Source organism: Benincasa hispida, chromosome 7 (assembly GCF_009727055.1).
Source record: "Benincasa hispida cultivar B227 chromosome 7, ASM972705v1, whole genome shotgun sequence".
Lineage (NCBI taxonomy): Eukaryota > Viridiplantae > Streptophyta > Magnoliopsida > Cucurbitales > Cucurbitaceae > Benincasa > Benincasa hispida.
Window position 1 is genome coordinate 876,043 of NC_052355.1, and position 12,681 is coordinate 888,723.

Consider the following 12,681-nt stretch of genomic DNA (forward strand, 5'->3'; position numbering starts at 1 on the left):
AGGTCAGAAGAATGCGTTAACTAAAACGAGTAGTACTTCCAGGCATGGAAGCAACCTTGCGTTCATTACGTTAGTCTCTGTTTCACCATAGACATGTTGGAGCGCGACGATCACTGAGAGGTGTACGCCAAGAGAAGAGCGAAACAATATTTCTACCTTCAATCCAATTAAGAACTTGCGTTGTTTATATTATTTGTCTTTCTCTTTCTATTCTGTTCATAAGACTTGTCACCGCATCCCATATCTTTGCATAAATTTTGTAGCCAGCTTTAATCCCATCATCTTGTACATGTAGTCTGTATCTTGTATCATCTAGATTAGGTTTACTGTCTTTTTATGTTTTTATCGCATCTTTACTGCTTTCCTTTATTTTATTGCAATTTATATACTTGCACAAACACACTTTTAAAGATTGAAAACCTGGTCGCTTGTATTATGAACATACCACAATAACCTAAACTAGTCCCCGTGTTCGACCTCAGATCACACCGAGAAACTCGTGGTGGAATTACACTTGGTTCCATTGTAAGGAAACTTGTGACAATGCATGGCATACAACATGAACATCCATAATTAACCCATAATTAGACGTAGTATTGCATCATTGTGAGCAATTTATATCATCCATCCAAACACGTTACAAGTTTATGACGCCGTTGCTGGGGATCGATTAACGGTTAATGTTGAATATTTTCATGTTATGTGCATGGCAGATCTTTTTGTACTGACTGTTCAACGTGGAGAGCAGTCTGACGACTTAGGAGTGCTGGGGTGATCTAGTAACTCTAAGTGGACCCAGAGATCAAGTGTATTCTTTACGCAGAGTTCATCAGGGCTGAATTAATTGGTGAAGAAATATGGCTGATGAGAATATGGCACCTGCTGGAAACCAGAGGGGAGATTTTCCAGTGCAAGATCCTGTTTTTCTTGCTGCTGACCAGAATATCCCTATGAGGGAATATGCAGCACAAGATTTCTATAATTTTTCACCAGGTATTTCAAGACCAGTAGTTGAGGGGAATGCAAGCTTTGAAATAAAACCTTTCATGCTTCAAATGATTCAGAATGTAGGACAATTCGGAGGATTACAGGGAGAAGACCCATACGCACATTTGACTAATTTTGCAGACATGTGTAGCGCATTCTCCATGCCTGGTGTAACTCAAGAAAGTCTTAAACTGTATCTATTCCCGTACATATTGCGGGAGGAAGCAAAGAGGTAGGCTCAAGCAGTAGAGCCAGGCGAATTTCATGGATGGGAGTAGTTGGTTGATAGGTTCATGAACAGATTCTTCCCTCCGTTTTGAATTTCGAGCAAAAGAGTTATGAAACCCTGAGCACCGCTTGGGTGCGATTCTGGCAGTTGGTGAATAACTGCCCGCATATCGGGATTCCTAATAGTATTTTGATGGAAACCTTTTAAAATGGCTTGGACTCATCAATGCAAGCAGTTGCCGACTCCTCCGCAGAGGGAGGATTAAGGAATAAGTCATATATGGAAGCAAAGAAATTATTGGATCACATATCGCGACATTCTGACAAATGGATTGATACTGGGCTTGAGGTAAGATGTCTGGAGCCAGAAAAAGTAGAAAGGGCCGATGTGCCAATGGACACAATGAGCGCATTGATCGAGCAAATGACCATGATGACATCGCTCCTTCAGATGGTGCCTAATAAGCAGAAAACTCTTTCCCAAGGAAAAATGCAAGTTAATGCGGTGACTCATACGACCGCTATGGATTGCACTCAATGGAACCTCCCGTAGACGTTTGCCCATGGAATCAACAACTCGTATATGCTATGTATGATGAATCATGGGGCAACAACCATAACCCTGGTTAGGGGGGTCACCCAATTTTTGGTTTAGATGAGAATCTCAATCAGGAGGACCATAGTTTCTATCAATTTAGTTATCAAGAGGATCGAGGCAACCCTTCGATCTTCACTAATCCGGGCTGCAGCCCAAGTAATTCTCAAGGTACGCCACACTGTGACCAATTGTTCGCATATGATACCTCTTGCAGTACCTCGTCTTTGGAGACATCATTAAAGCATTATATTGAAAAGAGCGAGGCAATGAGGCAATTGCAAGCTGACTTTCTCAAAGAATTAGAAGATCAGATAGATCAGCTTACGAGAGAATTAATGAAGAAAAAGCCTGGTATGCAGCATGGAAGCTCAGGGTGTCGGGGGCAAGAGGTAAAGAACAATGCCATGTAGTGACACTACGGAGTGGCAGAACAACAGCCCCCATTATGCCGAAGGTATCAGAACAACAATGCCATGTAGTGACACTACCAAACACGTCTCGAAGACAAATAAATCACATTTACTATCTTTAGAATTCTTCCTCTTTTGAAGAGTAGTAGGATCAGTATCAGAACCTAAATAAACACAAAGTTTCATTTCAGAGAACACTTCTCGTCGAAGAATTTCACTAGAGTCAACAACAATTGCTTTCTCTAACTGGAGGTTATCTTGGGAACGAACACTACTAGTTTCTTTGTCATCCATCCCTTTATGATCAAAAAGTAAGAACTGACGTTCAAACTTTTGAGTATATGCCCTAGTTTATTGTATTCATATGTTTCTCACTTAAATTCAACATTCTGATACTCCACTAGGAGTTTTAGTCCAAGTGGGAGTTTGTTGGATTTTATGTCATAAAACTCGTAGTTTGTAAATTAATAAACATATTCTATTTTGTTTTTCGACAAAGTTGTTATTGAAATTGTATTCTTGAATCCAATAAACTAAAGTCCTGAGGCTATTTAATGTAGTTTGAACTTTATGTAGTGACATAAATGCGGATCAAGTTAAAATATATAGCCAAAATGGTCTATAGTATATGAATAAGGTTGGGCGCCTTATTCTGGGGACACTATGGATACGGCTGTCACACCTCGCCCCAGACCACCCTCTTAGCCTACGAAAGGGCATGACTGCAGAAGTTATCAACCCTTTGGCTGACACTTACTGCCTACTAACTGTTGTGGAATAACTCTGATACAAATATAAAACTCATATACAGCGGAATATCTATAGGCCAAAATTTATTAATTCAGAAACATAACATATTTAGAGTCATTACAACACTAGATTCACAAGTCCCAAAACCCACAAACCCTAGTCCCTATATGAACAACAGTAACATGTGTACAATATTAACAGTAACCACCTAACAGATGGGTTACAAATCTCATATTCCTTTAGTGGCAGAGCAAGACGCAGAGCTATCTTCAGAGGATTTGACCGCTACCTGTGGGGTGGGGGGGGGGGATGTGGGGGGGGGGGGGGGGGAGGGGAAGAAAACATTTGAAAACGGGGTGAGCTTATGCCTAGTGAGTGACTTAAGAAAGATAATTGATTCTCATGCAAATCTCAATAAAGAGTTTAACTGAAATATAAGCTTCTACAGTACTTGTACTACAGTATAAACATTTTCCAAGCATAAAACATATAAAGTTGTTTTCATCATAAAACAGTAAAACTATTTCTCAGTTGAGAATAACCCTTACTATGGATAAAACAATCCCAACACCAACTGCTAGTCAAGAGAGAACCTTTTTGCTCAATCTCTGACTCTACCTACGTGCATGTGGCCATACTAAGTACCGTCATACCTTAGGTACTTCTGTTCAGATACCTTCTCAAACGTCCTTCAGTATCTGGTTGGTTTGGTACCTTCTTAAATGTCTTTCAGTACCAATAGATACCTTCTCAAATGTCCTTCAGTATCTAGGGCGGATACCTTCTCAAATGTCCTTCGGTATCACGTTTTAAGTAAAACTAGTCATAAATGACTTTCTTTTTAAAGCATGTAAAGTATAACACATATAAAAACATGGCTTTAAAGGTACTAACGCATGCTGAGTATATTTAACACATATAAATCGCTTTTCAACAATTTCTCACACATGCATGCGTTTAAAACATAACTCATGGTTTGCTTGGAAATCACTTTGTAAAACATGCTGGCATGAGAATAATCTTCTTTAAAATATGCTTTCTATAACATGTTGTAATAAAAATTTTTAAGCAAATGTTTTAGTCAAAACGTTTTGGCCACTCACCATGATTGCTTAGGAGCTTTTCACTCTAGTAGCTCCCTTTTCTACCTCGGGCTCCCTTTTCACCCCTAGAATTTAGATTCATAATATAGCTCAAATTACTCATAGTTCTATATCTTATTTTGAGATAATTCCTTCTACAAACATAATCTAAAATATCTTTGGAAGCTTATCCTAAACTTTGGGCTTAGAACTCCTCGTGGTTTGGCCGGAATCGTAGGATTTTCAAGACTGACCCAAACTGATCTGACAGCCTGACCCTTCTGTCTTCTTCTTAGTTTTCAGCCCGATCCCTTCGAGATTTTCTTCCGGCAGCCCTACCTCGAAAAATAGACTTTTAGTTATGTGAGACTTTCACAGGTGTGGAGCGAATTTATAATCAACTCCCAGAACGCAAAACGCTAATATTGGGTACGAAGACATTCCATTTACGTAGACCCAATTTGATTGGGAGATTTCAACTGTCCAATGCGTCCTCTTATGGAAACTAACGCAATGGATTTGGCTCCAACGCAAGGTTTGCTCCACTCTTCTCCACTCTTTTTATGGTATTAAAAATCACTTGAATTGTGATTCTAAAAATGAAGTCTTATGGCTCTTTTATTTATAGACGTCCAAAACCTTCTCGGGATGTTGACACCTTAACCTACTTGGTGATGCAATGCCCATATGTTGTCTCCTCTACCTGTCATTCACACAACTGTTTGTGATCATCGCAAGCTATATGTCTTTACTCCATGTGGCCAACATATGAGCCTCCAATCTAAAGCACCACCCCAATTCTTAAGGCTTAAGGCTTTCCTCCCAAAAGACACATGGTTTTGATGCGTTTTCTATGTGACCTCACCCTTGTATGCATCCAACTCTTGGATGCTCAACGCCTAGTCACATAAACAACGCAATAGCCTCTACTCAACGCATATCAAAGCCAATTCGCTATCATTACAATTCAACTTAGCCATAGCGAGGAGTAACCATCACCAATGCATAGGGTGACCGTCCATCCTCGATGCATTGGCTCACTCGACAGGCTTGCTTGGCATGGGCGCATGGTGCTAGCCCACAACGCATAGGGCGTGCTGTACAGGCTAGCGCGCTTTGACGCATGGGCATGCTTGCTTCGACGCATGAGCGTTGCGTGTATGGTCTGGTCCATCGCTCACTCGCTCGGCAGCATGGGCGTGCTTGGTCGCATGGGCTGTGCGCTTGGCTGCATGGCAGGGCACCTCGATGCACGGTATGGCTGCTCGGTAGGGCGCTCACCGCACGGACGCTCGACGCAAGGCAGGGGCATCTGGCCGAGGCTGCTTGACGCATTCCATGGGCACTAGCTCAGGCTGCTCGATGCATGCCACCCTCCAGTCCTCGTGCCATCCCAATGCCTCACTTCCATTTTCCTTCCTTCACCAACACATCCAATGCATCCAACACATCCATCATCCAACACATCCAACGTATCCATCATCCAACGCATTCATCATCCAACGCATCCAATGCATCCAACGCATCCATCATCCAACACATCCAATGCATCAACACCACCCTTCCAACTCATCCCACACAAAATTCTATACTTAGCCAAATTTTCCAAATTTTCGCCAAGAGTTAAACTTCCAAATTTCCTCTTTTCTTCAAATCTCCACTTTTTCCTCTACCATTCCACACTAGTTTCCGCATCAAGCTACTCATCACACTAGTCTTAGTAGGGAACATACTCAAGTAGAGAAATTAGGATTCGGGGTTTACATTAACCTCCCCCTTATAAAAATTTCATCCTCGAAATTTCGCTACAAGTCTATCAATTAAACAACTGCGGGTACTTGATTCTGATTTGCTCTTCAGCTTCCCATGTTGCTTCTTCTGTGCTATGGTTTCGCCATAGTACCTTTACTAATGGGATTGTCTTATTCCTTAAAACCTGTTCTTTTCTGTCAAGAATCTCCCCTGGTTCCTCTTCATAAGACAAATTCCCTTTCAACTGTACCGGTTGCTCAGGCAACACATGGGTAGGATCTGGCACATACTTCCTAAGAATTTCCACATGAAATACATCATGAATACGAGATAATTCTAGAGGTAAATCCAATCTATATGCAATTGGGCCGACTCTTTCCACAGAGATAACTTCAGAAATACTTTATCACCAACTTTAAACTCTAATTCTCTTCTCCGCTTATCAGCGTAACTCTTTTGCCTATCTCAAGCCATCTTAAGATTATCTCTTATAATCTTAACACTGTCTGATGTTTGTTGCACAAGTTCTGGACCTAGTAATTTCCTTTCACCGACTTCATTCCAACATATCGGAGTTCTACATGGCCTTCCGTATAGTGCCTCAAACGGTGCCATCCCGATGCTCGAATGGTAATTGTTGTTATACGCAAATTCGATTAACGAAAGATGCGTATCCCAACTGCCTTTGAATTGCAATATACATGCTCTCAGCATGTCCTCTAATGTCTAGATTGTCTGCTCAGACTGACCATCCATCTATGGATGAAAAGCGGTACTAAAATATAACTTGGTTCCCATAGCTCTCTGCAAACTAGGCCAAAACTTTGATGTAAATCTGGAGTCTCGATCTGATACAATAGAAACTGGAGCTCCAAACTGACTTACGACTCGATCAACATACAGCTTAGCTAATTGGTCTAGGGTATAAGTAACTTTAACAGGTAAAAACTTAGTTGTTTTTGTCAATCTATCCACAATTACCCATATACCATCATAGCTCGCTGGTGTCTTAGGTAATCCAAACAGGAAATCCATCGTAATATGCTCCCATTTCCACTTGATACTGGGAGTGGATTAAGTAATCCTGCTGGTACCTTCAGAATCTGACCATCTGTAGTAGTTTACAACACTCGTAAACCTCTACAAAGCGGACCGTATCCATATTGTCACCAAGATAAGGTATCCCTCTTTTATCCTTATACTACAAACCTTTTAGGTTATTACTTAAGGCATGATCCACTTATATATCTCATATACGTGCTTAAGTTTACATACAATAACCACAGATCTTTGTTTATTGGATATGAGTAAATGCAAATAAAATAACTCTTATTTTATTAATAACAATGTGTACAAACTGTTTATAAACTACGAGACTCCGGGAGAATTAAGACACCAATCCCAACACCTTATTCACTCAATTCCATTTTCTCGATGAAGTAGGAGTTGGCCTTCATGCAAGCTTTGTATTTGCATGATGAAAGCTCTATAAATTGAAGTGTTAAGCTGAATAATTCAATGATGCTTACTAGAACTTCTTCAGAACTCTGCGGAGACCAATAACCCTCCAAACCCTCTTCATATCTTCTATATATCCAACTCAATTTAGTGTTTCCATCGCATAATCCTTGCAAGAGAATAGTAGAGAAGATTTTCATGGTGGTCTACTCGTAGATTGAAGCTCTTTCATGTGGAACTCAGCTAGTACTGAAGAGGATTCTTCAAAGGTATTGTATTCAGCAAACCCTCTTCTGTAATAGTTACTTTGAAGCATGTTTTAAACTCAAATTAAGTATAATTACAGTGCTTATTGATTCTGATTTTCTTCATTGCACGTTAATATACTCTAACAAAAACATCCTAGAAAGGCAAATTACAATAAAAGACCCTTTAGTGGCACATGACATAGTATTAGTTGGATTTGTCTAACTTTTAGGTCTCACTAATTAAAATGATTTTTAAATTCATGCTTGCATGTAATTGCATAGCCTAACCCCAATAGTGGGGTTACTTACTGAATGTTTTATAGACTCAGTCTTGTTTTTCAGCTAAGGACAAAACAAACGTACCAAGTGCATGGCGAGTAGATCTGTTGAAGGTTCCATATGGGATTAGTGTTAACGCTTACACTCATTGTTATCTTTTTAATGTTTAAAGAGAACATTTGAGTTTAATTGTTTTAATTTTAAATGTTTTATTTATTTATTTTTAATTTATTAATATTTTAGGCATCTCGAACTAAACTGTGTTTCATAAATCTTTCAGATCATTTCAGGGAATTTCTATTTATATGGAAAATCTTTATTTTGGGTCTAAATGGTCAACTAGTTTTACTTTTAAATTGCAGGCATGGTAGTACTAACTCCTATTAGAGATCTTGAAAAACTAGGTTATTACACATGAAATTATGGATGTTATGCATGTTAATTTTAATGATCTAAAATTTGGAGTAATTTTTTTCTTAGTTTTAATAGAAAATATGTTGAGATAGTCTATATGCATACTCTTGTTGATGATTGTCTATGATGTATTTTTAATATGTATGTTAGATGATTTGCAAGGTAAATAAGATAGCATATTCTTGAGTTATGTTTTATTTAAGTCCCTCTTGGAGTCTCCCATATTTTGAGCATGTAGTCACTTTAATTTAGAACCTTTAACTGAATGATGAGTTATTTTAAGTCTCTTTGATTGTCACCTCAAAAAATCCCATCAATTAAAGAGTCATGTTTTCATGATGGTTGGTAAATACTAAGGGAGAAAAAGAATTATATTTGCCTACTGAAAAATAATTGTGCACAAAAGATTGAATGACTAAATGAATATCAAGAGAAAAACATTTAAAAAAACCTTGTTATGTGTATGTGTAAGCTTGTAATTTGGTGATGATTTGATTTGAATTCGTTGTTGGTCAACAACTTGTTAGGTTGCTGACTTATGCGCTTTGCGATAATAAAAATATGTGATACTACGTTCTAAATAATGTATGCGATGATGCTTAGATGCTTTCGTAGTATGCGTTCGTGTAGTGTGCGCGTGTCACATGTTTTCTTACGCTGGAACCAAGTATAATTCCAACGCATGTTTCTCAGAGTGATCGGAGGTCGAACACGGGGTTTGCGGTGATTAATGCAATACTAATGTGATATATGCGACCGGTAAACAAAAAGAATAATGAATTGATTTGAGAAATTAAATGCGGTAAAAGTAAAATACGATGATAAATAAAGTACGATAATAAAATGCGGTGATAAGTAAATTGTGGTGATGAAATAAAGTGCGGTAAAGTAAATTGCGGTGACAAGTCTTGTGAAATATGTCAGAAAGAGAGAAAGGACATCGCAAGTTCGTCAATCTTGTTGAAGACGCAACTAAGGTTCCGCTTTCCCTTGGCTTACACCTTTCAGTGAACGGCCACGTTCCCATATGTCTATGGTGAAACAGGGATGAACGTGGTGAACGTAAGGTTGTTTCCATCTCTGAAAAATACTTATCGCTTTAGTTATCGCATTCTTCCAACCTTCTTTCGAGAGGCGGAATAACATCTTCACTTCTGCTCTCATAGGTGAAGATGCCGTTGAGCATGTTTTAGCTAAACTCAGCTGATTTCTTCAACAAGGATTAACTTACTCGCTTAATCCTTCCCCTTTACCCTGTGGATTAGTTACACATGGTGAAAGAAATGGATGATGAATGTATGGTGAAGAACAGAGAGATGATGATGAATACGATAATGACATTGAAATCTAAAGATAAGCGTTTGTTACAGATAGTGAATGAAAGATTAGAGATGAACACAGTAGATGAATAGAAAATTAGAACAAATACGGAAAGAGTGTCAATGTCTTGACACAGATCCCGATCGGAGACGATTTGTTTGCCGGCGTGTGGTAGGAATGGAGTGGAGAACTTCCCTCTCAGGATTTTTTTTCCAAGTAGAAGTGACCTTTTGCACAGAGCTTCTTCTTCAGGAATGGAAATAATTGCTTGATTCAGAGACTTACCTTACGGTCTTGTCTCGCCTTTCTTCCCAGATTTTCTCTAAGTTGTCTCTTCAGACCAGCCTCCTTTCTTTGAATTTGATGTAGCTATTTATAGACCTTGGCACTTTCTGTATCAGTGGTTCTGCTCTGAAAAGCTGATAATTCTTGCCATGGCTTGGTGGAAATGTCCGCTCTGCTTCACATTCAATTTGTCAGAATTGTACAACAGAAACGCTGTACAATGTCAGAAGTCCTTGCGAATGTGTCGCTCTTTACATCTACAATCGATCACCGAATGCGGTGTAATTGATTACGGTCTTGATCGATTGTTGCATGCAATATGAATGCGTTGCTCATTTTTTTTGTCCTTGAGTGACTTTTGCATGAGGTGACTTGTTTTCCTGCAAAACAAAGACTTGGACATTCCATTTTGCCATCGCAATGGGGTTCGCAGGTATACTTACGACACTTTACAATTTTCACGTTTCTAAGCCAATTTCTATACGGTCGATGAAACTTTTCCTTCTTTTTGTCGCATAATCTAAATAAAACGGTATAAATAACTTGTATTTCTACAAGTTATCAGTATGCATGGATAGGGGTAAAAAAAAAATCAACCTTTGTTTTGACCAGTTCGAACGCCCAGGAAAAGTTTAGGTATGAGTCTCTGCAGTGAATGTATGAAAGCTAGTGCCCTTAGGTAAAAGAATGCAAGTTTAGGACATCCTTGACTATGTATTTCATGCACCTTGGTTGATATATTACCTTCTTGAATTTTTGGATGCTTAATAATTGGTGCATGAGTCATAGTAGGAGAAAAACCGAAGATACTCTATTAAATCTAATGTTGATTTTTGAGTTTCCAATTGAATGTGATTTGCACATACACACATGGGGTGAAAATATTTAGCCTTGGAATTTGATAATAGAAGATGTGCTTGAACGTTTCTACTTGTGGATCTACTATGTTGTTGTTGCTATTGAGGGTTGAATAAGTTGTTTGCTTATTTAGAATCTTCCCTATGGTCTTATTCTATTTTTGCTCGGAACTAGCAAAATTCTAAGTTTGAATTGGTGAAAAGTACCTAAAAAGTTCTTTTATGTGCCTTTTGTTTAGATAGAATTTCACGTGATTTTAAAGATTTGATGTTATTTGTTAATGATATCCAGGATTTTAGCAAAAGAACAAAATTTAGAGCTAAAACATGTCAAGGTCCAATTATTCTTAAACGAGACAAACCAAGACCAAGTGAATCAAAGAGGGAAGAAAAGAGGGGAAAAATTTAAAGTTGCCAAGAAAACAAGGCAGCACCGCGACTCTAACCTCAGTGCTCAACACCCCAGAGCACCAAAATTGAGCATTGCACAGTGTCGTGTTGTCACACCCCCTCCCAGACTACTCTCTGAGCCTAGAAAAGGACATGACTGCAGCAGTTATCAACCCTTTTGCCGACACTTACTGCCTAATAACTCTAGCGGAAATAATTCTGATACCCCTGCAACCTTATACACAGCAGATGCCTCTATGGCTAAAAACATTAAGTTTACACACAAAATATTTAGAGAGATTACATTACTAGTTTCATAAATCCTGATGCCCAAAACCTTAGTCCCTATGTGAACAACTGTAACATGTGTACAATATTTACAGTAACCACCTAACAGACGGGTTACAATAACTTTGTCCTTGAGTGGCAGAGCAGATGTAGAGCTACCTCCTGAGGATTTGACTGCTACCTGGGGGATAGAAAAACATTTGAAAATGGGGTGAGCTTGCTAACCCAGTGAGTGAGTTAAGAAAGAAAACTGATTCTCATGAAACAGTCTCAATAAAGAGATTAAACTGAAGTATAAATTTCTACAGTAACCTTCTACTACAATATAAACATTTTCCAAGCACAAAACATATAAAGTTGTTTTCATCATAAAACATTAAATCGCTCCTTAGTTGAGAATAACCCTGTTGTGGTTTAATCCCAACGTCAACTACTTAGTCAAGAGAGAACCCTTTTGCTCAATCTCTAACTTTAACTAACTACGTGCACGTGGCCATAACTAAGTACTATCATACCTTAGGTACTTTTGCTCAGATACATTCTCAAAATGTCCCTCAGTATCGAGCTGCTCGGTTACCTTCTCAAATGTTCGTCGGTATCGAGTTTCAAGTAAAACTAGTCAGACAATGACTTTCTCTTTAAAGCATGTAAAACATAATGTTGTCTTTAGAGATACCAACACATGCTTGGTGTAATTAAATACACATAAACAGTTTTTCAATAAACTTTCATATATAGCATGCGTAAAAAATATAACTCATGGTTAACTTGGAATTTACTTTGTAAAACTAGCTAGCATGAGAATAATCTTTCTTTAAAACATGATTTCTTTAAAACATTGTAAATATTTAGTCACTCATAACTTTTAGAACTATTCCTCAAGGGTCGATATGCTTCTATTATTGGTGTCAATCTTTTGGACACAAAAGCATATATTAGCTACTAGCCTAAGTCTCCCTTTTGATACTAACCCTTAAGTAAGCTTTGTGTTTAGCCTTCCTCTTCAAGACTTTCACAACAACGCACCTTGTTGTAGGTTTAGACACTTAGGAATTTCTTTGAGATTTGGATCATGCAAAGCTTCCAACCGCTCTTCACAAATGCAACACCACTTATGCAACCAACACTTTTCTCTCTAAGTGTTCTTACAGCTGCATATGGTCGTCCTCAAGGCTGCTTATGCGTCCAAGACTCCATTGCAAGCTCTCCTCGGCCTACAAAGTAGGTGCAATGCATGGAAAAGCTCAGCCCTTGGTCTGTCCAAGCGTTTCCTTCGAGCTGTCAGGTTACTCAACTCAAGCAGCTACCTGCTTGTTCATGAAATTCCAGATTCAA

General features: G+C 38.7%; 1 pseudogene; it reads left to right on the forward strand.

Annotated features, from left to right (window-relative positions):
* Positions 1-857: 857 nt before the first annotated feature.
* The window catches only part of LOC120081617, an 83,960-nt pseudogene continuing 72,136 nt past the window's right edge, over positions 858-12,681 (forward strand).